This window comes from Artibeus jamaicensis, unplaced genomic scaffold (assembly GCF_021234435.1).
Source record: "Artibeus jamaicensis isolate MK-2021 breed Jamaican fruit bat unplaced genomic scaffold, CSHL_Jam_final scaffold_1689, whole genome shotgun sequence".
Classification (NCBI taxonomy): domain Eukaryota; kingdom Metazoa; phylum Chordata; class Mammalia; order Chiroptera; family Phyllostomidae; genus Artibeus; species Artibeus jamaicensis.
This window is the reverse complement of record NW_026522029.1, coordinates 16,054,716-16,079,104: the sequence shown is the minus strand read 5'-3', so window position 1 is coordinate 16,079,104 and position 24,389 is coordinate 16,054,716. Positions and strand designations below refer to the sequence as shown.

The 24,389-nt window shown below is 45.3% G+C and overlaps 1 long non-coding RNA gene across 1 annotated transcript; it reads left to right on the top strand.

Moving 5' to 3' along the window:
• The first annotated feature begins 6,831 nt into the window (after nt 1-6,831).
• LOC128625998 (uncharacterized) lies at nt 6,832-24,035 on the top strand. The gene is made up of 3 exons (XR_008389873.1): nt 6,832-7,398; nt 12,169-12,368; nt 23,890-24,035. It is a non-coding gene; the product is annotated as an uncharacterized LOC128625998 (long non-coding RNA).
• Nucleotides 24,036-24,389: the final 354 nt, after the last annotated feature.

The following is a 24,389-nucleotide window of genomic DNA, read 5'->3' as shown; positions in this document are numbered from 1 at the left end:
TCGTTTTCCTAGCCGGGTGTGTCTCAGGCAGGACCGGTTTTAATAGCTGACATCCGAAATAATCTCTCCATTCCACAGAGCGATCATAGAGGAACTGCTGAAAGAAACAACTTGATGCTGTGTTGTAGATCACACAGAAATAATGATTTCACTGAGCGCATTTTGTGACAGTGACGAGGCTACGTATTGGTGTGGGCAGACGTCCCTGCATCTGTGAGAAAGAGCCCACTGGAGACAGACAGACAGGCAGGTGGACACACCCTCCTCCTTTCTTGGTCTCTCTGTCACTGCTTGGGCTTTACCTGGATCGTGTAGAAGGAACGCACTCAGTAGCCTTGGACTCGGGGTGAGGGACGGCATCCGTGTCTTCCTCGGGCGTCCCGCCATTCTGAGGGAACGAAGCCACTCACCGAAATCCACGTGTCACGTTCGTTTCTAGGAAACGCCCACAACAGGCCAGTCTATAGGCAGAAGGTAGATCCGTGTCTGCCTGGACGTGGGGCAGGAAGGGTGAGGGATGCCTGCGCGGGGACCCCGGGTTTATTCCAGGGGAGGGCACAGTGTCCCGAAAGTGGATCATGGGCGTGGCCGCAGCCCTGGAAACACGAGGACAAACAGCGAGCTCGCAGACCTGGGCTGGCCTGTGTGCTGTGAACGGGGAGCTCGCTGGCCTGTGCGCGCCTTTCGATGGCGCTGCCTGCAAGTGGAGGGGCCCAGGCCGTGGCAGGCGAACCGCCGTAGGCCCTAAGTGAGAAGGTGCAGGTGAGACAGTGAGAGCAGCCAGAGCAGCGGCAGAGGGTCACACTGATATGGAGACCTGGGGGGTGGCAGAGGGAGGGGGAGGCGAGGGGAGCAGGTGGCAGTTCCTCATCGCATGGGGGCCAGGATGGTTTTGTCACGGCCCCTATGAAACAACACTGAGAGGAAGCCGGACCACCGCCTCGGAGGGCAGTTGGGTGAGGAACAGGGACGCAGAGGGTATGTACTCAGCTAGACTCCGTCCCGAGTGGTCAGACCCTGCTGACGGGCAGCCGTGGCCAAGGGACTGCTGCACCATTAGCGAAGGACGCTGGGAACACCCCGATGGCCATCGGCAGTGGGTTGGCTGGACAAACTCCGGCTCGTTTCATGAACACCACAGAGCACTGCGTTGAACCTGACCTCCGGTGGAAGAACCTAAAGTGCCCAGTTCAGGTGAAAAGGCCGAATCTAAAACCCATGAGTCATCCTCCTGGTTGTTAGAAAGGTAATAAAAGAGACACAATCATGTGTGTGAAGAGTTCTTTCCACAAGGTCACTACCAACACCCCAAAGCTATGGCACGCGAGGGCCCAGGGGACCTTCGTTTCCATCGACCTTTTGACTATTTATTTCCGTACCTTTTTATGCCATTTTAATTAATACCGTGTGCATGTATCGCCCTTTAAATTGCTAAAACAAGGTAAATAACTGAAAGTAACTAGGAGCTTCAGACGGCCTCGTAATTTCTGGGAAAGGTTAGCTGCGTGATTCACGCACCCTCCTTCCTTGTTAGGGGGTGAAGTCCCTGGTGATGCATAGATTCTCCAGGACTTTGCTGATCGGGAGGCTGACACCTATTATGTCCAGCAGTATGCAGTCTTGCTGCAGAAAACACCTCGGTGAATTTAAGCAGAACACAAATTTGGGAAGCGAGGGAGGAGACGCCCAGGATTGCAGAACCTGGAGCAGGCGTCGGGCAGCTTCCTGGGAGCCAGGGGGCGCTCACGTGCCAGGCGCACGGCACTATTTTTTTACATCACAAACGTGCACGTGGTGTACGTGCTGGTCTAGGTGCAGCGCAGGCCCCGGGTTGGGGAGGAAAGCCGCCCAGGCTGGCCTCCCACGTGGCGGCACTCCCGTCCCCGTGCGCGCCCTGGTTTGAGGCAGTGGAGACGTCCAGCACGTGGGCCTTCCAACAAAGCTGTGAGGTGGGTGCCCTTGGCGCCGTGTGTCCAGGACCCTTCCCAACCCTGCCGACGCCAGTGGTGGCCGGGACTCCCCACAGCTGCTTGTCCCGTCCTCAGCTGGCACCGCCACCAGGGGCATCCGTGTTGTCCCAGCAGCCACAGGGATCAGGGCTACGCCTGCGTCAGTCCCTGCAAGTTCGGGGTGGGAGCGTCCGCGTGGCCACTCACGTGCCAGCGCCGGTCTCAGAGATTTAGAGAACAGGCGCCCGGCCCGCAGGCGTGAGCGCGTCTGGAAATCCGCGGCCACGTCCGAGGCCCGCGCGGCTCCGAGGCATCAGGGTAAAGCAGGCGCGCAGTAGAGCCTCAGGTGGCAGGAGTCGCACCCTGCTGCCTCCGGTAAAGCCGGGGACCAGTATTATTTGCACCTTTTTTATGTGGAAATTCAAGAATTTTTTATTTAAGAAGCTATTTTCGTAGCTGAAACACTTCGTAGAAAGAGAAAACAAGGCTCCCCTGGCAGTTCAGCGGTCCCTGCGTCCTGGCGCTGCGCCTCCGAAAGCAGCCGGCGCTCGCGCCCAGGGTATCGGGAAACGTACGCGGAGTCCGACCCCGCGAGGCCCATTGCCCTCGGCACCCGGGAGCCAGCGCTACACTTAGGTCGCGCTGACCGTTCCCTGACGGGTCAGGTTCTGCGCCTCCGTCAGGGAGACGCACGTTGCTGTTTCTCCGGAGGAGTATCGGCGGGTCCTGCTGGGACTAACTGCTGCTTCCTGGAGGATTTACACTCACGCATAAAACATGTCTGCGTGTTCGCTGGCGCAGGCCTGATCGACCCTTTTGTCTTCCAGACCTGCTGAGCGCCGACCAGGACTCTGGGCACCGCCCCGGGGCACCAGCAGCGGCTCCGTGGTGGCGGCCACCCTCGTCCCCTTCTTCGCTCTGATCCTGTCAGGGTTCGCCTTCTACCTCTACAAACACAGGTACGAGCGCGCAGAGCGCGTGGGTCGGAGGGCTGCGCGCCCTCCCTCTCACACGCACGTGAACGTGGCGTAGCTGCACGGTGTGCGGCCTGGCCCGCAGGCCTCACCCGTGGGGCTGTGGTTGTCCGTTGCCCTCTGACCTTCCCCGTGAGCCCCTCCGAAAACCAGCCGCGGGGGAACCCGAAGCGGGGTTGCAGGTAGCCAGCTCTGTCTCCGGCTCCAGCGAGGGAGCTGGATTTCCGTTCCGGGCGCCCGGGTCAGCTACTGGGGCGTTTCCAGGGCTCCGCGAAATGCGACTTAAAAAGTGTCCATTCACTTCTCCCCTTAACAGATACAAAGAAAGTCCTTACTAGGTGCGCAGCAGTGCCACACGCTCCTCCGGTGAGAAAGTGGTGCAAGTATCGGCCCACTGGCATGGGTCTCCCAACAGGAAGATGGCAAAAGTTCAAAAAAAAAAAAAAAACTTAAATGGAATTGATTCTTTCCTTGCCATTGGCATGGAGGCCAAAAAAAAAAAAAAGCAAAACTAAATTTTGAAGAAATAACAGATTCACTTACATTTCCTCTCTGTGGAAAAATGCGTCACCTGGAGGCATTTGGCCCACACCAAGGTTCTTAAATTCCTTGGACTCTAACTAGCATTCCTACAGGTAATGAAAATAATTACGATCCTATACATAAGGTTTAGGTATGTTAAATGTGCCTTCTGTTTATATATGTGTTGCAGATATTTCTACATATCCGGGCAAGCAAAAAACAAAAATACAGAAAATACTAGTGTGTGGAGGTTTGGAGGCTATTTTTAATGACTAATGGAAAAGGTTTCACTGTGTGTCTTCAGGCTTTTCTTGAAACATAAAATGGGAAGGATGTCACTTCACAACCATGTTCTGGTAGCTGCTTGCAAGCGAGCCCTCGATTTTCTGTGGTTGGTGCGCTCTTGCTATAAAGATGGGGGCCGGGGGGTCTGAGATGGTCTCCCCACAATCGAAGACTGACGCTTCTGTGTCAAGGAGTGTTTTAGAGAGAAGAAACCCTACGCACATGAGTCTGACGAGCCTTATTCTCACATTTCCGTTTGGAACTAGATGAAAATTTAATAAATGTAGAACTAGGTCCCACCACCGTCTGCAGAAAAATCCGTCACTTCTTCCAATCCCTCATTGGAAGAAAAATCCATCATTGGCTTCTCATTACGTCAGTCACAAATGTCTCTTCCTTCACAAGATTCTCTAAGAAATGTAATACCCTCATGGAGACACAGGCCTGCAGGGGGGATTTATAATCCTGCAAGTGTGTTTCTGCTTCGGTGGCGTCCACATTAACCCCAAGGACTTGATGTAGCTCAGGAAATTCTTTTTCTCTCCTTTTGGCTTTTTGCCTGTGGATGGGGGGCTTCCCTCCAGGGTCTCCTGGATGGGCGGCAGCACAGACATTTACATGAGTCATAAAATGTTTTCAGCCTGTCCTTTATCCTTTATTTTCTTCTCTTATCCTTTAAAAGCATACATACGCTCAGGGAACTGTATCTACTCACACGTCAGTTAAACATTCCATTGTTTAATGGGCAGGGCAAGTCACGGATTTTACCGTGTTTGGGGGGGGGTCCCTGTGTCCCGAGGCATGAACAGCTGTGATTGTCACGATTCGTGAACAGCTGACCCAGGAGGAGTGGTCACATGCAGAGCAGCGACGTCAAACCTGGCGGATTTCTTAGTGGCTTGCCTTAAAGTCAGTGGGAGTTTTGTTCCACCTTCAAACCAAAATCTGGCCTTTATTTTTATGATAAAAAATGTTAAGTTCTTTCTGCAAAGGTTTTTAAAGATTTTATTTATTTTTTATACTTATTTATTTTTAGAGATAGGGGAAGGGAGGGAGAAAGAGAGGGAGAGAAACATTGATGTGTGGTTGCCTCTTGTGCGCCCCCTACTGGGGACCTGGCCCAAAACCCAGGCACCTGCCCTGACTGGGAATGGAACTGGTGACCCTTGGGTTTGCAGACCTGTGCTCAATCCTACTGAGCCACACCAGCCCAGGCAGATTTTATTTATTTTTTCAGAGAGAGGGGAAGGGGAGGGAGAAAACTTCGATTGGTTGCCTCTCCCACACCCATGACCCAGCCTCCAACCCAGGCAGGTGCCCTGCCTCGGAACTGAACCAGTAGCCTTTCGGTTCACAGGCTGGTGCTCGATCCACTGAGCCACCCCAGCCAGGGCACTTGCTGTAAACTTTCTCAACACTGGAAAATGACCCCCAAAAGTCCCCTCTAAAGGAGCATTTCAAACACCAGCCTTGAAGAAGGCCCAGAAGCAGCTCTGGCTCCTCCGGCCCTCGCAGCCGGGAGCGGCTGCCTTTCTTCCGCCCGAGTCTGGGCGCTGAAAACCAAGCGCTTCACGTGTGCCAGGCGGGGGCCCAGCAAGCGAACGTCCTGCGGTTAAATGGAGTGAAGCCCTAATTCTTCAGAGAGTCAGCTTATTGTGAAATGTAAAGCAACCAATAAAAATAAGCCCCACGGTTGCTTCAAAGTAACAACATGTTAGGAGGCGGGGTCTCTGGGCATCAGCAAATGTGTCCGGCTGCTGTGGGTCAAAGACCCACTAGGCAGCACCCACGGTTCCAGAAAGGCACAGCGTTCAGATGGCCTCTCCACAGGTTTGCCCGTTTTCACCTCATGGATGACGCAGCAGAAGTTCAGAGAAGTTAGTTCATCTGCCCAAGAATGCACAGCCAGGCAGTGCTTGTATTAGAAGTCAGTTTGCTCTTTTCTCAACATTCTTTTTTTACCAAAAAAAAGCATATATTTTTTACGTGATGAAATTCATCAATGTTTTTCTTCTGCAGTTAAAATTTTTCTCTCCTTCTGTCAACATTTCTTGCCGCGGTCCAGCCGCAGCGGGTCAGGGGGTCCCACAGGTGAGGGTAGGCGTCGGCGCTGGGTAACAGACGACAACACGCCTCAAAGGACAGTGAAGCTCTGTTCCGTTTATTGAAAGTACAAGCAGGTTTTTATAGTTTTCATTTCAGGTAGTGATTAATATTTGCAGTATAACATGATTATTTGAGCAGAAAAAATCAATACAAAGGCAATCAGTAAAAGTACAAAAGTTCCCAGAGATTCAGTTAAAAATTATTTTAACTAGGAGAGCCATTAATCAGACAGTTAAAAATATCTTATTGTATATTAAAGTTTCTCAGAATTTGGTATAGGGCATAAGGATACACTAGACTGAGTAGAGAAAATAGGAGATTTATTATAAAGCCCTCGTGATGTCTAACTTAGCTATCTACCTTCTTTTTGCTTAAAATGTTTTTTCAGTGTACCATAAATTCTGACTCCCTAGTGACTATTCAGTTTGTAATAACTAACTAGCTTTTCTTATTACTTTGCCTGTTTAGTTGATATATATTCCTATTCAAGGTAAAGGAGGGGCTGTTCCTATGTAGCAGGGGGCTTTCAAGGGTACTTCTTTTAAGTTTCTCTAGGGTTCTTTTATAGACATGTTTTGTACTTTAATTCCTTCTAAGAAAGTAGTGAGATTATCTCATGATTTCCTAGAGTATTCTATCTTATCTTGGGTGTTTTTCTAATGATTGTTATTAAGCTTGAATTCTCAGATTGTTCTGATTGTTTCCTTGTGCCTATATTCCCTGACGTTCTAGTATGATATTATTATTCTGTTCATTGAGCTGGGAAAGGTCCAGGCACACTATCTGAATCACTGCCAGGGTATTCATAATGATTAAAGCAAAAAGGTCATGATCTCCAAAGCAAGCACAATCACAATAGGTATTGCAGTGCCTTCCATGCCACGTCCACCAGGTTGGAAACTGCTTCCTTGAAGTCTTACACCCCCTCTCAGGACCTTGTCACGGAGAGAGGGATCCAACAGTGGACCCGGCAGTGGACGTGGCAATTTCTGTGTTTCATGTGGTTAGCAGTTAGCGCAGTTAAGAATCGTAGGGGAAAAAAAACCCTCCGTACCCGCAGGTGGGACAGTTCGGGAATTGCGCCTGCGTTGCGCCTGCGCGGTCAGCAGTGAAGCTGGGATGGGGAGCGCCGCTAGAGTCCCTGGCCTTTGTCCCGCACGCTGACCTGCTCGCAGCTGAGCCTCCCCCTCGCGTGACTGTCGGTCCACCTGCACGACGGGTTGGGGCCTGAGTCCAGGAGTCTGTCTCCCGCCTCGGCCCCTCAAACCCTGGAGTTTTGCTCCCCTCCCCGCCCCGTCCCCCGGCCCCTGGCAAGGGCCTGCTCTGCGTCTCTGAGGGTGAGAGCGATTCCGCACGTCGGGTGGCCAAGGAAGAGCAGAGACGGAGTCGGACACCTGGCCCCTGAGAAGGGAGCTCGGACGCCCCCTATTCCCTGCAGGGGGTCTGCAGATTCCAGTGTTTCTGCACACACTCCAGGTGCTAGTGCAGCGCGGACGGTTTTCTCTTGAGAGGCCCCGGGCCTCCAGCTGCTTCGCCAGAGACACCAGGGGCCGGGACTCCAGGTGAGTGCGCTGCAGGCCTGGGGAGGGACTCGGGCCTCCCTTTCTCGGCTCCACGGGCACCTGCCCACGGAGAGGCGAGGGTCTGAAGCATTAACAGAGGTTGTTTTCCCAAGACTGCAAAGGGTTACCGTTTTTGAAAATGTCGAAGAAATGGAAACAAGCCATTTTATCTTGTTTGTTACTCAGTGGCAAAGGTGTGCGCAGAACAGGCGCCCCCTGGTGCCCATTCGGGGGAATTTCAGCGGGCCCCTCTCGGGATCAGCTGGGAGAGCAGGTCTCAGTGTTCTCCCCAGGGACCCACGGACGGGAAGCCGCGGAGGAGCTAGGTCCTCACGGTGGCAATGTTTCGCAATCCATGTGTATCGAACCAGCCGGTTGTCTCCTCAAGCCCGCGCAAGGTTACAGGCCAGTTGTATCTCCACGGAGCTAACTGTTCCCTCGAGTGAGCAACTCCCGGGAGAGCGCAGCCCGGGAGCAGGTGAAGGCGGTGGTGGGGAGAAATGCAACACACGGTGGTGCGTGGGCGGCACCGAGTTGCAGGATTGGGAGAAGACCTGGGAAGTTCAGCGTGAACCCGGAGCTCAGGGTTAGGTCTGGGGAAGAAGCATCCCCCAGACCTCAGCGAAAGGCTCCCGGGGGGGTGACTGGGCATAAGGGGAGGAAAGGGAAGGGCTGGTGCCAGAGCCTGGTTCTGCCACGGGGGCCTGAGAGGACGAGGAGGGACGCGAGAGGAAGGGGCTTGCGCTACGCCTCGCACGATTCTCCATCCTGGCCTTTGCCGGCCCTGTGAATCCGCCCTGTGCCGATTCACACAGTGGGATCCGCGCCCCCAGACTGGATAGACAGCCCGCGCAGGGGCCTGCTGTCTGGTCGCGGTACCGACCTCAAACCTGACTGGGTCATCCCCACAGGAAAATTGGGAACGCTGGTTTCGGGCCGGGTCTCTCTGTTGTCTTAGTTCTCAGAAACCAGCAGAAGAATACCAGGGAGGGACGCTTCATAAATAGTCTCTCACCCTTAGGTGAGGAAGGGCCTGGGTCCGTTTAAAGACCTTATTATTTCTCCCGGATCGGCATGACTTTCTCCTCCATTGTTCCTGGAAGTTCAAGTGCATCGGAAAAGCCTCGCTAAACTTGGATCATTTTTTCTGCTTGATAAGCTATATGCTGAAAGATTAAAGAGAGTATCAGGAACAGAAAATAGGGTTCAAAAAGATATTCAAATATAGCTCTTAGAAGCAGAAATTGGACCAGCCAGTGATATAAAAAAATAATCCGGATTAAGGTTTGTTCTCCACCAGGTGTTGGTGTTTCTTATCCTAGAAAAAACGCCCAGACTGGCCCCAACTAACCCTGCGCAGCTTCAGCACCAGCTCGGCGTATCGAACGCATTCACCCTCCAGGTATTAGCAGAGCACCTGCTGGCAGTCAAAGGTCAGAGTAGAGCCAGAGCGCTCAAAACAAACAGAGTGGGGTGCAGGCTCCCAAGAAAGCCATAGATCAAGCAGAGAGGCAGGTGCGTAAAGAAAGACACAGCTGCAGCTGAGAACAACAGAAATGCCTTTCTGTGTCCGCACACAGGGTCCTCAGGGGGGGACTGTCCCAGGGGCTGCCAGCTATGGCAGGGGCACTTCTTTCATCGTGGCCCTCGTGCCTTTGATTCCTCCGTAGATGAGTCACACTCACATCAATATGCAAATTCTACTCCCTCGGTGGCTCCCTCCAGCAACTTTTTGGCTTCTGAACCCTGAAAAATATAGACCCTGGGTATTTGGGGCATCCCTAGAGCTCACATGACACATGCTTCCAAGGTTGTCCATTTCATGTATTCTGGGATGTTTCTCAGCTTCTCTGGAAACTTGTTTTTTATTTTTTTAATTTATTTTTTTAAGATTTTATTTATTTATCTTTAGAGGGGAAGGGAAGGAGAGAGGGAGAGAAACATCAATGTGTGGTTGCTTTTCATGCGTCCCCTGCTGGGAACTGGCCTGCAGGGAACCGGCCTGCAACCCCGGTATGTGCCCTGACTGGGAATTGAACCGCAATTGTCTGGTTCACAGGCCCACGCTCAATCCACTGAGCTACACCAGCCAGGGCTTTAATTTATTTTTTAATTGATTATGCCATTACAGTTGTTCTGTTCCCCCCTTCATTCCCCTCCACCCTACCGCCCATCCCCACCATTACCCCCTCTTTAGTTTATGACCATGTGTCTCAAGTTCTTTAGATTCTATATTTCCCATGCTATTCTTGCCCCCCATCTATTTTCTATCTACTGTCTATGCTACTTATTTTCTGTACCTTCTCCCCCCTTCTCCTCCTCCCACTCCCCTGTTGCTAACCCTCCTTGAGATCTTCATTTCTATGTTTCCACTCCTGATCTAGCTGTCCTTTTAGTTTGCTTTTGTTTTAGGTGTGGTTGTTCATAACTGTGAGTTTGTTGTCCTTTCACTGTTCATGTTTCTTTAACTTCTTTTTCTTCGATGAGTCCCTTTAACATTTCATATAATAAGGGCTTGGTGATGATGAACTCCTTGAATTTGATCTTATCTGAGAAGCACCTTATCTGTCCTTCCATTCTAAATGAAAGTTTTGCTGGATAGAGCAATCTTGGTTGTAGGTCTTTGGATTTCATGACTTGGAATACCTCTTTCCAGCCCCTTCTTGCCTGTAAGGTCTCTTTTGAGAAACCTGCTGACAGTCTGATGGGGACTCCTTTGTAGGTGACTGTCCCCTTAGCTCTTGCTGCTTCTAGGATTCTCTCCTTCATTTGAATCTTGGCTAATGTAATTATGATGTGCCTTGGTGTGTTTCTTCTTGGGTCCAACTTCTCTGGGACTCTCTGAGCTTCCTGGATTTCCTGGAAGTCTATTTCCTTTGCCAGATTGGGGAAATTCTCCTTTATTATTTGTTCAAATAAGTTTTCCACTGGTGGCTGTTCCTTTCCCCCTTCTGGTACTCCTATAATTTGGATGTTGGAGCATTTAAAGATGTCCTGGAGGTTCCTAAGACTCTCCTCATTTTTTGAATTCTTGCTTCTTGACTCTTTTCTGTTTGGCCATTATTTGCTTTCTTCTGGTCCACTCCATTGATTTGAGTCCCAGTTTCCTTTTCATTGCTATTGGTTTCCTGTGCAATTCCATTCATTTCAATTAGTTTCGCCTTCATATGTTTGTCTAATTTGTGGCTATAATCAACTAGTTCTGTGAGGATCCTGATCACCAGTGTTTTAAACTGTGTGTCTGAGAGTTTTGCTATTTCTTCATCACTTAGATTTATAGGCTCTGGAGCTTTGAGGTCTTGTGCCATTTTTGGTCTGTTTGCGCCCATTAAGTATGAGGAGTGGAGCCTTGGACTCCCAGGTCGCTGGGTTGTGACGCTGTATGTGGGGGCGGGGTCAGAGCAGGGAAATGGCGGCCCCCTCTGCTGTTTCTCACAGCTGGGTGAAGAGCAGAGCCTTAGGTGTTCACCGGGGCAGGGCCACTTAGGTCGCTGGATTATGATGCAGTAAGGCTGAAGGATTTGTTGTTATCAGACTTCCAAAAAGTTCAATTTTCTGTGTTCTGGCTGTGTTTTCTGTTGCTATTATTTAGTTGTCTCTAAACTTGGTTGTGTGAGGAAGCACGGCATCTCCACCTATGCCTCCATCTTGGTGGAAGTCGAAACTTGTTTTTTATTTATGGCTCATCTAGAGAGAAATGCTCTCCCTGGGCTTGCCTTTTCCCTCATGACTGCAGACTGGCTGCCTTTGCTCCAGCCATCACAGCCACGTCAAAGGCCGACAAGCCCAATGTGTCGAGTAGGAGAGGACTGGCAATGGCCACACTTTTGTATTAAGAAAGCCCCAAATTTCATAGCAGCTGCACGTGAACTCAATGAACAGCTCACACTGGGTCCTTTTTTAAAGGTTTTACCTGTTTTCTAATGTTGAGGACTTTAGAGGAGGTCTTAGAAGAGTCATCGCCACAGAATACTCTGCTTCCCAGGACCAGGAGTGTCATTGATGTGCTGATGCAACAAAATGAGCACACAGAGTGATCAGGGTCCTGCTCTGGTGACTTTCTCCTTCAGAAAAGTCACCAGAGAAGGGCTGGGATTGAGGTGGGTCTTCCCCTGTGTGGTCTGGAATGTGTGAACCATTTGCTCTCAAATGTCCTTGATCAGGGAAGATAAAGTCCTCAGATTTATTACCTGGCTGTAAATTGCTAGGCCTTATTTAGCTATCAAACTCACTTTTTCCATTCCACTTGCCAAGGAATTTTCCTATTTTTTTTTACAAACCTACCTCAACTCCATACATTTGTAGATTCATATTGGTATTGAATTTGTCAAAATGGTCTTCATTCCACACTGCCAGCTTTTCAAAACTGTGGGGAATTAAAAAGAGATTATTTTCCACAAACCTTGTTGACTCTAACACCTGTGTGATAATTAAAATAACATAAGATATAATCTTGTATCATAAGATCGATACAAGATACTCAAAATTTAATACCTGCATGAGTACAAATGAATACCAGACAATGAGGTCATATCAGCTGTACAGGACCTTTGGGAGTCTGGGGAAACAGGGTCTTATAGAGGTAAGATGGGTGATAGAGACAGAAAATTTATGAAAAGTGCAACCTTCATGGGATGTTACTTTTTGATAGGCAATCCTACAAACTATAGGATGCAAGCTAAACTAATAAACTTTTCTGAATTTCATTAACATAATCATTCAGTTGAAAATAGGTTGCTCTGCTAAAATTGTTAAATCTTGTGGCAACAGCAGTGGACACAGCCTGGGAGAGAGACCAGCTGCCAGGAGGACCTTGCATCGCCCACAGGGGGTCAAAGGTCTGAGCATCTCTGTCCAGTGTAGTGTGGACTGTCTTCCTCTGCCTGCAGCCAGTGGAGTGCAGCAGAGCCCACGAGTACAAGGCAGGTGACCGTGAAGCCACAACCAGGAGGCGAGCCACAGCTGCACAGGTGGGACAATAAGATTTGTCATCTCAAGTGACACATGACATGGCAGCACAGAGCCACACTTGGGACATTTTCAAAGGAACCATCCTGTGCTAGGGCAAGTTTTAACAAACTTCAAAGGACTGAAATTATATACAGTATGTTTCTTTCTGTCATTACTGTTAACATAGAAATTAGGAACAAAAGTTAACTAGTTAATCCTTATATATAAAACTTACTAAATACATGTCTAAATTACATTGCAATCAACATTCATTGATATTCTGCTACAGTCACCACTTTTCCCACTCACCTGCCACTAACATGTTATTCCCAAAAGGCCCACGAGATGGCAGCAGAGATGCACACTTGGAATGCTACCACTTCCTTAGCCAAAAGTTTCATTAGATTTTTAGGTAAAGACACGATGAAACAGACGTGTTTCGTTTTCACCAATAATTTTACTGAACAACGTATTCATCATTTTGGCCCACTGCTTTCTGTAGTCTTTCAGGCACTTTCATAATTCCATCTTCCCAAAAGTTTTTATCTTTTGGGAAAACCAATAAAAAGCCAGTTTCAACAAGCAACGCAGCATTGAAATTATATACGTTTCTCTAAGTGCTATTATTGCACTTAAGCTACAATTAATTATAAATGGGTGACTGGAAAGGCCTTATATTTGGTAATTATGTAATACATTTCCAAATAACAACAAAAATACAACAACTTGAATTATAAAATAAACAAAATGGGGATAAAGATACCACATACTAAAACTTATGAAAAACACCTTCACCCTTAAATGCATAGTCTCAAAAATGAAAGCTGAAAATTTACAACCTTTGTGCCCATACTTATAACCTAAAATAGTAAGTGAAATGCAGACAAAGTAGACAGAAACATTCACGTCAACATATCTACAAGTGTATATACATAAAATAATGGCTATTCTTTTTAACTCTTAGGTAGAAGTTTGAATAAGTGTTTTCTCATTGTTTAAGTAAGCAGCCACAAAGTAAGTTAAAATGCTTTTCACCCACACTTGGAACTTTTTAAAAAAAGGACTACATTTAGCTATAAAGCAGGCTTCAACAAATGTCTCACAAGCTCTCTTTTGCTTGTGAGAGCAATGTTTATTGCTCTCTTTGCCATTAATCTGAAAACCAGTCACAAGGTAACTAGAAAGTCCCTATATTTAGATGTTTTAAAATACACTTCCAAATGCCTTCCAGAAATAAATCACAAAGTGGAAAATAATTAGCAGAGAAAAATAATAAAAATACTGTATGCCAGACCAACATCTTTCTGGTTTCAAAAATGATAAAAGCTTCAAACTGTTTCTCAACCAAAGGTGATTTTTGCCCCCAATAGTACTTAGGCAATGTACTGAGCCATTTTAGATTGTCCTGAGGGAAAAGGAAGTGAGGCTGTTGGCAGGGAATAGAGGTACTGGATGCTAATAAGCACCTACAATGCAGAGGACAATCACCCAGGAGAATGAATTCTCTGGCCCAAAACGTCCCGAGGCTGAGAATAAAAACCCCTACTCTGTATCATGAAGACTGCATTAGAATACAAACAGCATGTCCCTTTGCATCCTACATCTGAAATACTGCCAACTTGGAACAGGAAGCATGGAAGCTAAAACTTAAAGAACAAAAAAAATGCCAGCCATCTTGCCACCATTGGGGAAAAGTATTCCGGGATAGGTCAGGAGGCAAAGGAAGATCTGTCCACTTAGGAGACCAGATCACACTGTGACTACACAGAGTAGTCATCTGAGGATCCTGCTTCTTTCCATTGCTCACACATCACTTTAAGAACTGATTCATGGTGTCACTTAGAACACAGCCTTACTGTGTTAGATTCCAGATTTCACCATCTAAAGTTTCCTCTTTGAAAGTTTGGACATTTCTTACATTCTCTGTTCCTCAGATGACCTACCTGGGGCACAATGCCCATCACAAAATACTTCTAATTTCTAGAACACCGTGCTTCCAGGCCCTAAACTCATTTAAAATGCTAAGAAGGATGTTACTATTTTATTTACTCATTAATATATTCATGACTAACAAAGACAATTTTTCTAGCTCCTCACATTACCTCACTTCTTCCTGTTTTCATTCAAGTTTTAACTATTTCTAGGTCACCTACAGCTACAACCATGTAATGATCATGATTGCATGACAGCATGTTTACCTTCATAACTCATGAGAATCAACAGAAAAGTACCACAACAGAATTTAGTGCAGTGATGGGAAAATAACACGCAACAATAAATATGTAGAAATGCCAAGTTAAATATATAATTTTTTTAAAAAGACTCAGTAAAAACAAAGCAGGTAAGAAAAAAACAACCTGGGAATAAACTTAACAACAATGTACAGGATCTATATGAACAAAATTGAAAATTGCTATGCAATAACAAAAACTTTAACAAATGAAAAATGTCATCTTCTTGTGGGGCTAAAAAGTAGCTCTTTGTATATCTATTTACCAAAGTTATCTATAACTGAAATATAATCTACATATATAAGGAAAAGTGGTCTCACAGGAGGTAGTCAGCTAAATTGGACCTGACATACATACCCCAGAAAGTCTGGCCCCCCTTTGATGCTTCCCACAGGGTGGCTGTATCTGCCCCCCACAGCCCCATCACCTCAGATCCCCCACACAGCTCACCTCCTGCCCTTGGACTGCATTGCTTGCAACACGTTAGGCTGTGAGCATCACCTCATGAGCTCGGAGACCAGGAGCCGGCGGCGCCTAACCCCCAGCCCGCATACTGGTTCATCTCTCCACCAGAACTGGCCGCCCCTCACTCCTGCCAGCCTAACTATGCCTCCCGCCCAGCCCCACCCACATCTGCGGCCTGGCGACCTCTCACCTCCAGCCCACTGCAGCCTCTGACCTAAGACCCCGCCCCCATCTGTAAGTTTGATTTTTAGTGGCCCATTTAAACAAAACCAGCCAGGACTCAGGTATACTTATGGACACGCAATGTAATGAAGAAATACATTAATAGTGTATACTTTATAAAATGAAACAATACTCTGAAAAAGTTCAGAGAATAAAAGGACAAGACACAAACTGGGAGAAAATAGGAATGACCTAAAACATGGGGTGAAAAAACATCGAAAGTTAAAAAGTGGGAAAAGACACACAGTATGCTACAAAAGCAGCTTTCTGGTTGTTCACATGAATAATAATCTCATAATTATTAAATAATAACACAACATTGAGCACGGGCCTGTGAACCAAAAGACTGAGGTTCGATTCCCCGTCAGGGCACATGCCTGGGCTGCTGGCCAGTTCCCAGCAGGGGCCAGTTCCCAGTAGGGGATGCACCAGAAGCAACCATACACTGATATTTCTCTCTTTCTCTCCTTCCCTTCCCTTCTAGATAAATAAATTAAAATAACAATAATTATTAAATAATAACACAACAATCAATTTTGTTTCTTGTACTCACCCTGTCTAATGCAAACATAAACCACATGAAAATTACATACTAACATGCAATGGACTTCAAGGTAACAAGCATGGCTAGAGATGAAGGGCACTTAATATCAATGAGTTTAATTTACCAGGAAGATCCAAATTCATAATGCCATGAACTTAAATTCTATAGAACAGAGACAAATAAAAATGTATAGTCATAATAGATTTAACAAACCTCTCTCAGAAGAAATACAGCATTCCACTTTCAGAAACAAGACACCACCTCAAAAAATTAAGGATATGAGAAACACCATGAGCAGCAAATTGGATTCAACATTCACAGATAACCGACTTATACACAGCTTTTCCTGCTGGCCTGCCCTAAGGTGTTATTCCCAAAAATGACCACGAGATGGCAGAAGAGATTCACATTGAAACATTTTTTAAACTGATCATATTGTAAGGAACTTGAAAAAAATTCAAAGGATTAAAATTACACGAAATTTCTGGCTCTTGTTGTAGATAATATAGAAATCAGTTCTAAAGGTCACCAGAAAATTCTTACATTTGGAAGTTATGAAATGCACTTCTAATTAATCTTCCAAATCACAATTGGAGTTTTAAAATACTTTGAATCAAATATTATTAAAATACTTTAAAACCCTATGGGAAAATGTAGGCATTAATCTGCACATTAGGGGGAAACAGCTGAAAATTCACATGTTTTGCATCCAAACTACAAACCCAGAAAAATAAATTAAATCCTGGAAAGTAGAAGAATGGAAATAGGCAAGGAGAGATGTCTGGAAGGGGATATATTTAAAAGAATAGCAGCTATTACCTGTTTGGGTGAGATTTTGAATTCATTTTTATTTTTCTGTATGATTCTAGTAAGCTGCCACCATCAAAATCCATTCTCAGTTTGGGTAATAAAACAGTACAAGAGGAAAACATGGCATAATTTAAGAACAGTGATAACCTAGACCGCTGCGGAATCAACACCAGAGGCCTTTTCTCTGCTCTCCCAGCCCGATCTCACTCAGAGGGGCGCCTTTTCCAAAGTGGCTTCTTTGTGTGCAAATGCAGCTGAGCAGAGAGGAAATGACAGGACCAGACCTGAATCAGCAGAGCAATGCTGGGCAGCACAGCCTGAGGAGGAACTGGCCCTGGGGCTGCCTCACTTCAGGGCCCCCTCACAGCCAAGACACTTCACAACTAAGCAGCAGCACCACTGGGCTGACCCACACAGGGGCTGCTTCATGATTCACCTGGAACAACACTGAGCTTCCTAACAGCCATGCTGCACTCACACCCATTAGTACCAAAACGGAGCTATTTGCACTAAATACAGTTTCCTTCTCCCCCACACCCCAACTCTGGAACTCCTGCTGGCTTTGACTTGGAGCCAATGACCATCAGTTCACAGACACCAGATGCCACAGACAGACTCAGAACCAGACACAGGCCCTAGAGTCCAGAACCTGGGCCCCAGAGCAGACCCAGAACCAAAAGCTGAACCCCAGACCCCAGCCGCAATTCCAAAACTGTCCCCATGACCCAGGCCAGACCATCGCCCCTGAATGCCAGACCCCAGACGCCAGGGACTGATGGCAAATGCTGAACGCCAGATTCCACACATCAGAGCTAAGAGCCAGAGCTGCACATGGACCCCACACACCCACCCAGGATATGAAGCTGCACCCAAACAGACTCCAGATCCCAGACACACAGACACAGATTCAACCTCAGATCACAGACCCAGGAGACAGAACCCAGATCTGGAACCAGGACCCCACAGCCAGACCCCAGAGCTGAAGCTGGACAATGGAGCCCATTTGCCAAATGCAGGAGTGGAACCAAGTCCTCACAATGTAAACAGATCCAGGAGCCGATAAAGAACATTCCTGACTCTCTAAGCCCGAGCAGCTGGCCTCAGAAATAGCTTTTCATATCAATGTAAATGTACAAGGGAAAAAAAGAACTCCCGGCACTACTAAATTATACCAAGCCCTGCAGAAATAGACCAAAAAGGCTGACAGAGCAAAAAAAAAATAATAATGCTTACTCTTGCCAGGAAAAGTCCATGATCTCTCAGAGGCTGCACTTTCCAGAAGTTAGTGTCCCAGCCTCCCAGCCACAAATGTCAGAAGGCCAGCTCACAAAACTTGTGGGGGAACAAAAAAGTATTCTTGTTGTACCTTCTAAGTTCTAACAGCTGGAATAACAATCAAATTCACAAAATCTGATTAATGGGAGGAATTCAAAGTCTACTACATGGGCAAGGGGAATTCATATTAAAGTGATTACCAAACATAATGAGGTAATATGGAGTATATGGAGTATTTTGGAAAATGGAAGAACAGAGTCTGAGATTTCAAAGGTGAAGTGGGGAACAAGCAGGTATTTAGGAAAAAAGCAGCATATCTGCCAGGCTAATTTCTGTTGGGCAACTCCCACAACTTTAAGACACAAGGAGTACAGTAAGAGGGCCAACAAGCTCTTGCTAGGAGTCTCACTGTCTGAAGCTGAGGTGACTGGGCTGAAGCTCTCTTCCGAAACCAAACTGCGGCAGCTAAATCTCTTAGGAAGAAATGAGATGACAATTTTAAGTAATTTCTCAGTCTTCCCTTTCTGAACACCCAGTTTAACATCAATGTGCCAAGTGCAAAATGCTGGCCCTGTCATGACTGCCCCTGATACTTCACATAGAAGTTGTATATCTACCACCTACATTAGTACATTGTTCCATATTTCACTGACATAATCATTCAGTTTTGAGAATGGGTTACTTTAAATTGTTAAATCTTACTTAAGTAAATGGTGACATGCATGTACTCCCCAAATTCACCCCATATTAAATACCCGACTGCTTGCTTATGTGGTGGGGAAACAACCTTTTCTGGAACCTCAAGAATCTTTGGGCTGCTCTAATAATTCAACAGGTATAACACAGATTAGTAAGTGAAATGACCAAATGTCAGACAGACACAGCCAGGACAACCTCACTCACAGGAGAGAGTCAGAAACCCCACACAGACAAGAGCACAAATGAGGCAGCGATGATGTGAGGGGGCGTGGCCATTTTCTATGACAAAGATCTCTCCTTAGATCTGTGGGAACATATTTGAGGTGTAATAAAAGATGTTGGAACAGCTGAATGAGAAAAATGTTGGGCCCCCTACATTACATCCTCCACCAAAATCAATTCTTGAATTGATTTCAGTAGCCACTCAGAACTAACATAAAACACTGAGAGCATCTAAAACATACTGAGAGATCTAAAGTGAAAGGATGGGAAAAATATACTATATGAACATGAACCAAATGAAAACTATATAACATACAGTAGACTTGAAGGCAAAAAATGAACCACTACTACAAATAAAGATGAGTACTTCTCATCAGTAAGTTCAATGTACCAGTCAGTTCCAAATTTTTATTCAGTTAATAACATAAACTCGAAACTATATGGAATAAAGCTGCCAATTAAAAATCATAATAGGAGATTTAACCAACCTCTATCATTCAGGTTATATTTCAGAACCAATAAGCCCACAAAAATAGTAAAAATATTTTTTAAATAACATGAGAGGCAAATGGCATTCATTGTGCATAAGTACTTCACTGCACCCCAAAACTGCAAACTACAGATGCTTTCCAAGCTGCCTGAGAATTTTTTTTAAAACTGACCATATTGTGATATAAAGCAAGTTCCAGCAAACTTTAAAGAACTGAAATTTATACACACACACACATGTGTATCTATAAACATGTATATATTTATTGCGCTCACTGACATTAATCAAGAAATCAGTAACAACACGTACCTAGTAGTACTTATATTTACAAATTATGAAATACACTTCTAAATAACCACCAAAAAATAAATCACAATTGGAGTTAGGAAACAATTTGCATGGAATGATAGAAAAAACACTTCTTACCAAGGACAGATCACTCAGGTTCCAAAGATGATCACAGCTTCAAGCTCAGTGGTTTTCTACCTCAGGTGGACTTTTCCCCCAAGGGGACATTTGGCACATTGTATGGAGACCTTTCAGATTGTCCTTGGGGTGGGGTTAAGTTGGGAGTTGCTGGCATGCACTGAACAGAGGGGAGGATTACTAATAAGCACCTACAACGTGGAGAAAAATCCCTCAGGAGAAAATATTATCCATAGCAATGAGAAACCCTACTCTCTATGGAGCAGGATGGAGAGTCCGTTAGAATACAAACAGCATGTGACTTTGCACCCTAGATCTGAAATCACACCTCTCTCTGGACAGGCAACCTGGAGGCTGAGAGGTAAACAACAACAACAAGACATAAATGAAATTGTCAGTCATCTTGCAAAGTATAGGGAGGAATGTCCCTGGCTAAGAAGACACCCAGGGAAACTCAGAACCCAAGGAAGATCTGACACCTTAAGAGACTGCACCACACTGTGACAAACCACAGCACGGAGGGTCACTGTCTCCTTGCATTGACCATAAATCACTCTTCAATACTTGTTTCTTAAAATTACTTAGAATCTACAATCTTACCCTTTTACATTCCAGAATTCTCCCTTGTGAAAATGTGGACATTTGCCACATTGTAAGTTCCTCGGGTAACCTACAAGGGGCACAGTTTTACTTACAAAGTACTTCTGATTTCTAGAACACCACTGCTCCAGGCCCTGAACTCATTTACAATGCTAAGAAGCATGTTACTATTTTATCTAATTATTAATGAACTTATAACTAGCACATTTTTAACTCTTCATATATTCATGTTTTATTCCAAGCTCTATTTTTCATGCCTTATACAGCTAAACTAATGTAATTTTATTATTGCATGACATCTTATTTATCTTGACAACTCATGAATATCAAATTAAAGGTATTATAAATAATACAATTTAGTAAATTGTCTGGTAAATAACATGCATAAGTAAGTATCTTTTATATATTCCAAGAATAATTAAAGATATAATTAAAAAACCAATGGTGAACCCCAAATCCGGTGTCTGGTCCAGGTGATGTGCTCATAAAAAGTGGTTCCAGGGAACTGGTCACTGACATTGGAACCTGAGATTTGTACCTCGAAACAGTCTTTTAAAAAAAAAATCAAAAGTCACTGATATTCCACTGTAATCAACGACTTTTCCTGCTGACCTGCACTAAGATGATATTCCCCAAACATCCCACGAGATGGCAGCAGAGATGCACACTTGGGACATGTATTAGTGGCTTGGCCAAAAGGTTCCTTTGATTTTTATGTATAAAATGATAGTGTTTTATTTTTTTAACCTCTTGGGTTAAAATTCATTTTATTTATTTTATTTTTTTAAAGATTTTAAATTTATTTATTTATCTTTAGAGGGGAAGGGAAGGAGAGAGAGAGAGAGAAATATCAATATATGGTTGCCTCCTGTCTGCCCCCTGACGGGAACTGGCCTGCATCCCAGGCATATGCCCTGACTGGGAATCGAACCACAATACTCTGGTTCCCAGGTCCACACTCAATCCACTGAGCTATGCCAGCCAGGGCAAAAATCATTTTAAACAGATCTTACTTTCCTCATTGTTTAAGGAAGATGCAACAAACAAAGCACATTACAAATGTGCTTTTCACACTTAGATCTTCTACAATTTTCAAGCACACTTGGATCTTCTAAAAACCTGACTCTGTTACATTATACAGCTAGTTCCAACAAATGGCACATAACACACATTTATTGCTTCCTTTGCCCTAATCTGGAAACCAGGTAACTGGGCAGTGCTTAAACTTGGACATTTTTAAACACACTTCTAAATACCATTGCCATCAACAGTCATTGACATTCCACCAGAACCGACCACTTTTCTTGTTGACCAGCACTAAACCATTATTTCCAAAATGAACAAGAGATGGCAGAAGACAACCAAGCTTGGAACTGGTTTTTTGTTTCGTTTTGTTTTGTTTTCATTGACTATATTGTACTATGGAGCAAGTTTTTTTTTAAAGTCAGATTCTTTGAGGTTCTGGCCAAGGTGGAGGCATAGCTAGAAAATCTTCACTTCCTCGCACAACCAAAAGGAGGATAACAACCAATCTAAAATCAATAAACAACCAGAACTGCCCGAAAAGCAAACTGCATTCTGACAACCAAAGAACTAACGAAACAGTCAACCAGACCAACTGGACCGGTGCGCCCAAACAAAAAAAAATATGGCCCAAATGAAAGAACAGAGCAAAACTCCAGAAAAGGAGCTAAGTGATGAGATAGCCAACTCATCTGTGGCAGAGTTCAAAGCCTTGGTAATCAAAATGCTCACAGAACTGATGGAGTTTGGTCACAAAATGAAAGAACGAATGAAGACTACCAAAAGTGAAATAAAGGGAAATATTCAGGGAACCAACAGTGAAATGAAGGAAATCAGGAATCAAAATAACTATTTGGAACTTCCAAAATGAACCACCATGTGAGTTACAAAATAATTTGAACTGAAAGATGCTAAACATACTACACACTGAAACTTAAGAATAAAATCTGTATCTTTGAACACATGGGTTAGTCACAAAACCTCCAATTTGTACAAGAGTTGCACCCATTTTAGGAACTGAAAAGAGTAAATGAAGCCAAGACACACTGGAGGGAATATGAGCATAGACATGTCCAGAAGGGCACGCACATGAAATGACAGTAATGTTATTTTATTCTGTTCTATTTTATTTTATTGTATTCTATTTCTGGATGGAGGATTTTGAATAAATTGTATTTTCCCCTTATTTAAGGAAGCTGCAACAGACAAAGCAATTAGCCTGCACACCACTCACAAGGTAACTGGACAGTGCTGACATTTAGACGCTTTGGAATGCACTTGGAAACACCACTACCCTCAAAAGCCATTGATATTGCACTACAATTTACCTTTCCTGCTGAACTGCACTGAGGTGTCATTCCCCAAAATAGCCACAAGATGGCAGCAGAGACAGACACTTGGAACTTAGGACCCACAAATGGCTCAGCTGAAAGGTTCCTTCACTTTTAACTGTGAGATGCGATGACAGGCACACTTTCCATTTTCCCTCAAACACGGTGGGTGACTGCACAAGGTCGTCACCGTTCTGTTTCACTGCCTTCTGCCACCTTTCAGGTAATTTCACCATTCCACGGTCCCACGACTCTGTTATCTTTTGGAGCAGAGAGCACTTCCAGGTGGCTTCTGCAGTTTTCCAGAGAATGGAAATTTCTCTCCAATAAGAGAAGTACAGACAGACCGAAGTAATTGGCCATGTGAAGGTGCAAGGTCTGGTGAGCACTGCGGATGAATCGGGACTGCTCAGCCAGGCTGGAACCTTTTTTCACTGGTCACCAAAGAGAAACATGCATTCTCACCTTATCATGAAGCTTCTGCTGACAAATTCCAGACTCATTCCCTCAGGCGGTGCTTTCAGTTGGTCTGACCTGGAGCAGTGCTTGTTGCAAGTCACCTGCCGGCTTTCTACAAGGAACTCCTTCTCCAGGACCCCCTCCAGAAACCACCAGAAGGGTAACATCACCTCTTTCAGATGAAGACCAACTTATGGAGGGGCCTGGTGTTGGTTCTTTGCTGACCCTGAATCTCTCCAATTCCACATTATTCTAACACATCAACCATTCATCACCCCTCACAATTTGTTTTGGAAATGGAATGTTTTTCTTACATTTCAGTAGAGAACCACACGTGGATATGTGGTCAAGATGGCTCCCTCCTTCTACCCACTTAACTTCTGTGGAAACCAAACATCAGGGAGACTAACCTAACTGTGCTGGTGCAAATGATTTTCAATGCTTGGTTAGGATACTTTGAGTTTGTTGCCTGTCTCCCACCTGCCATTTGGTGTGTCTTCAGTAAACATCTGCCATGGATGACTCTCCACTTCCACTGGTCTGCCGGACCCATGGGGCAACTGCACACCAGAAATCTCCGGAATGAAACTTGAAAATACACTTGTGACACGTTCCATCACTCACAGCAATGTCTCCGAACACACTCCAAAAAATCTTTCTTTGCCTTACACTTCCACTTGGACCTTTCTTGAAATGATAAAGTCTAAGGGGCTGAAAACGTTGCTTATGTTCTTCCATCTTCAGGGTGAAAATGGCCACACAGACACATTCTCCAGTTGTGACGAGATTTCTTTAATGCAAGCTGGTATGACAGCTGTCACGATGCATTCTAACAAAACGGTTCCAAATGACGTAAAGGCAAGTATGTGAGACCAGAGCCAGGTGATGGGGTGGGGTGTGGCGGTGGGAGAGGGTGGGGGGCTGAACTGACATTTTTACCAGCCCCATTTAAAGCAAGTTTCAACCAGCATCGCAGCCTCGAAATACTATACAAAATGTTTTTGCCCTCATAGCACTGAAGCAGTATTCACTGAGAATAGATGACTAGAAAGTTCTGTTCTTTGGGACTTCTGAAATAAACTCCTAAAGAACCTCTGAAATAAACTGCCATTGGAATTACAAAGTAACTGGACCTGAGTGCTGGTAAAGATGCTCCATACCAAAACTTGAGAAAAAAATCTTCACCTTTGAATGCACAGCTTAGAAACAGACCCTGGAAATGCATATGTTTTGCACCCGTGTGA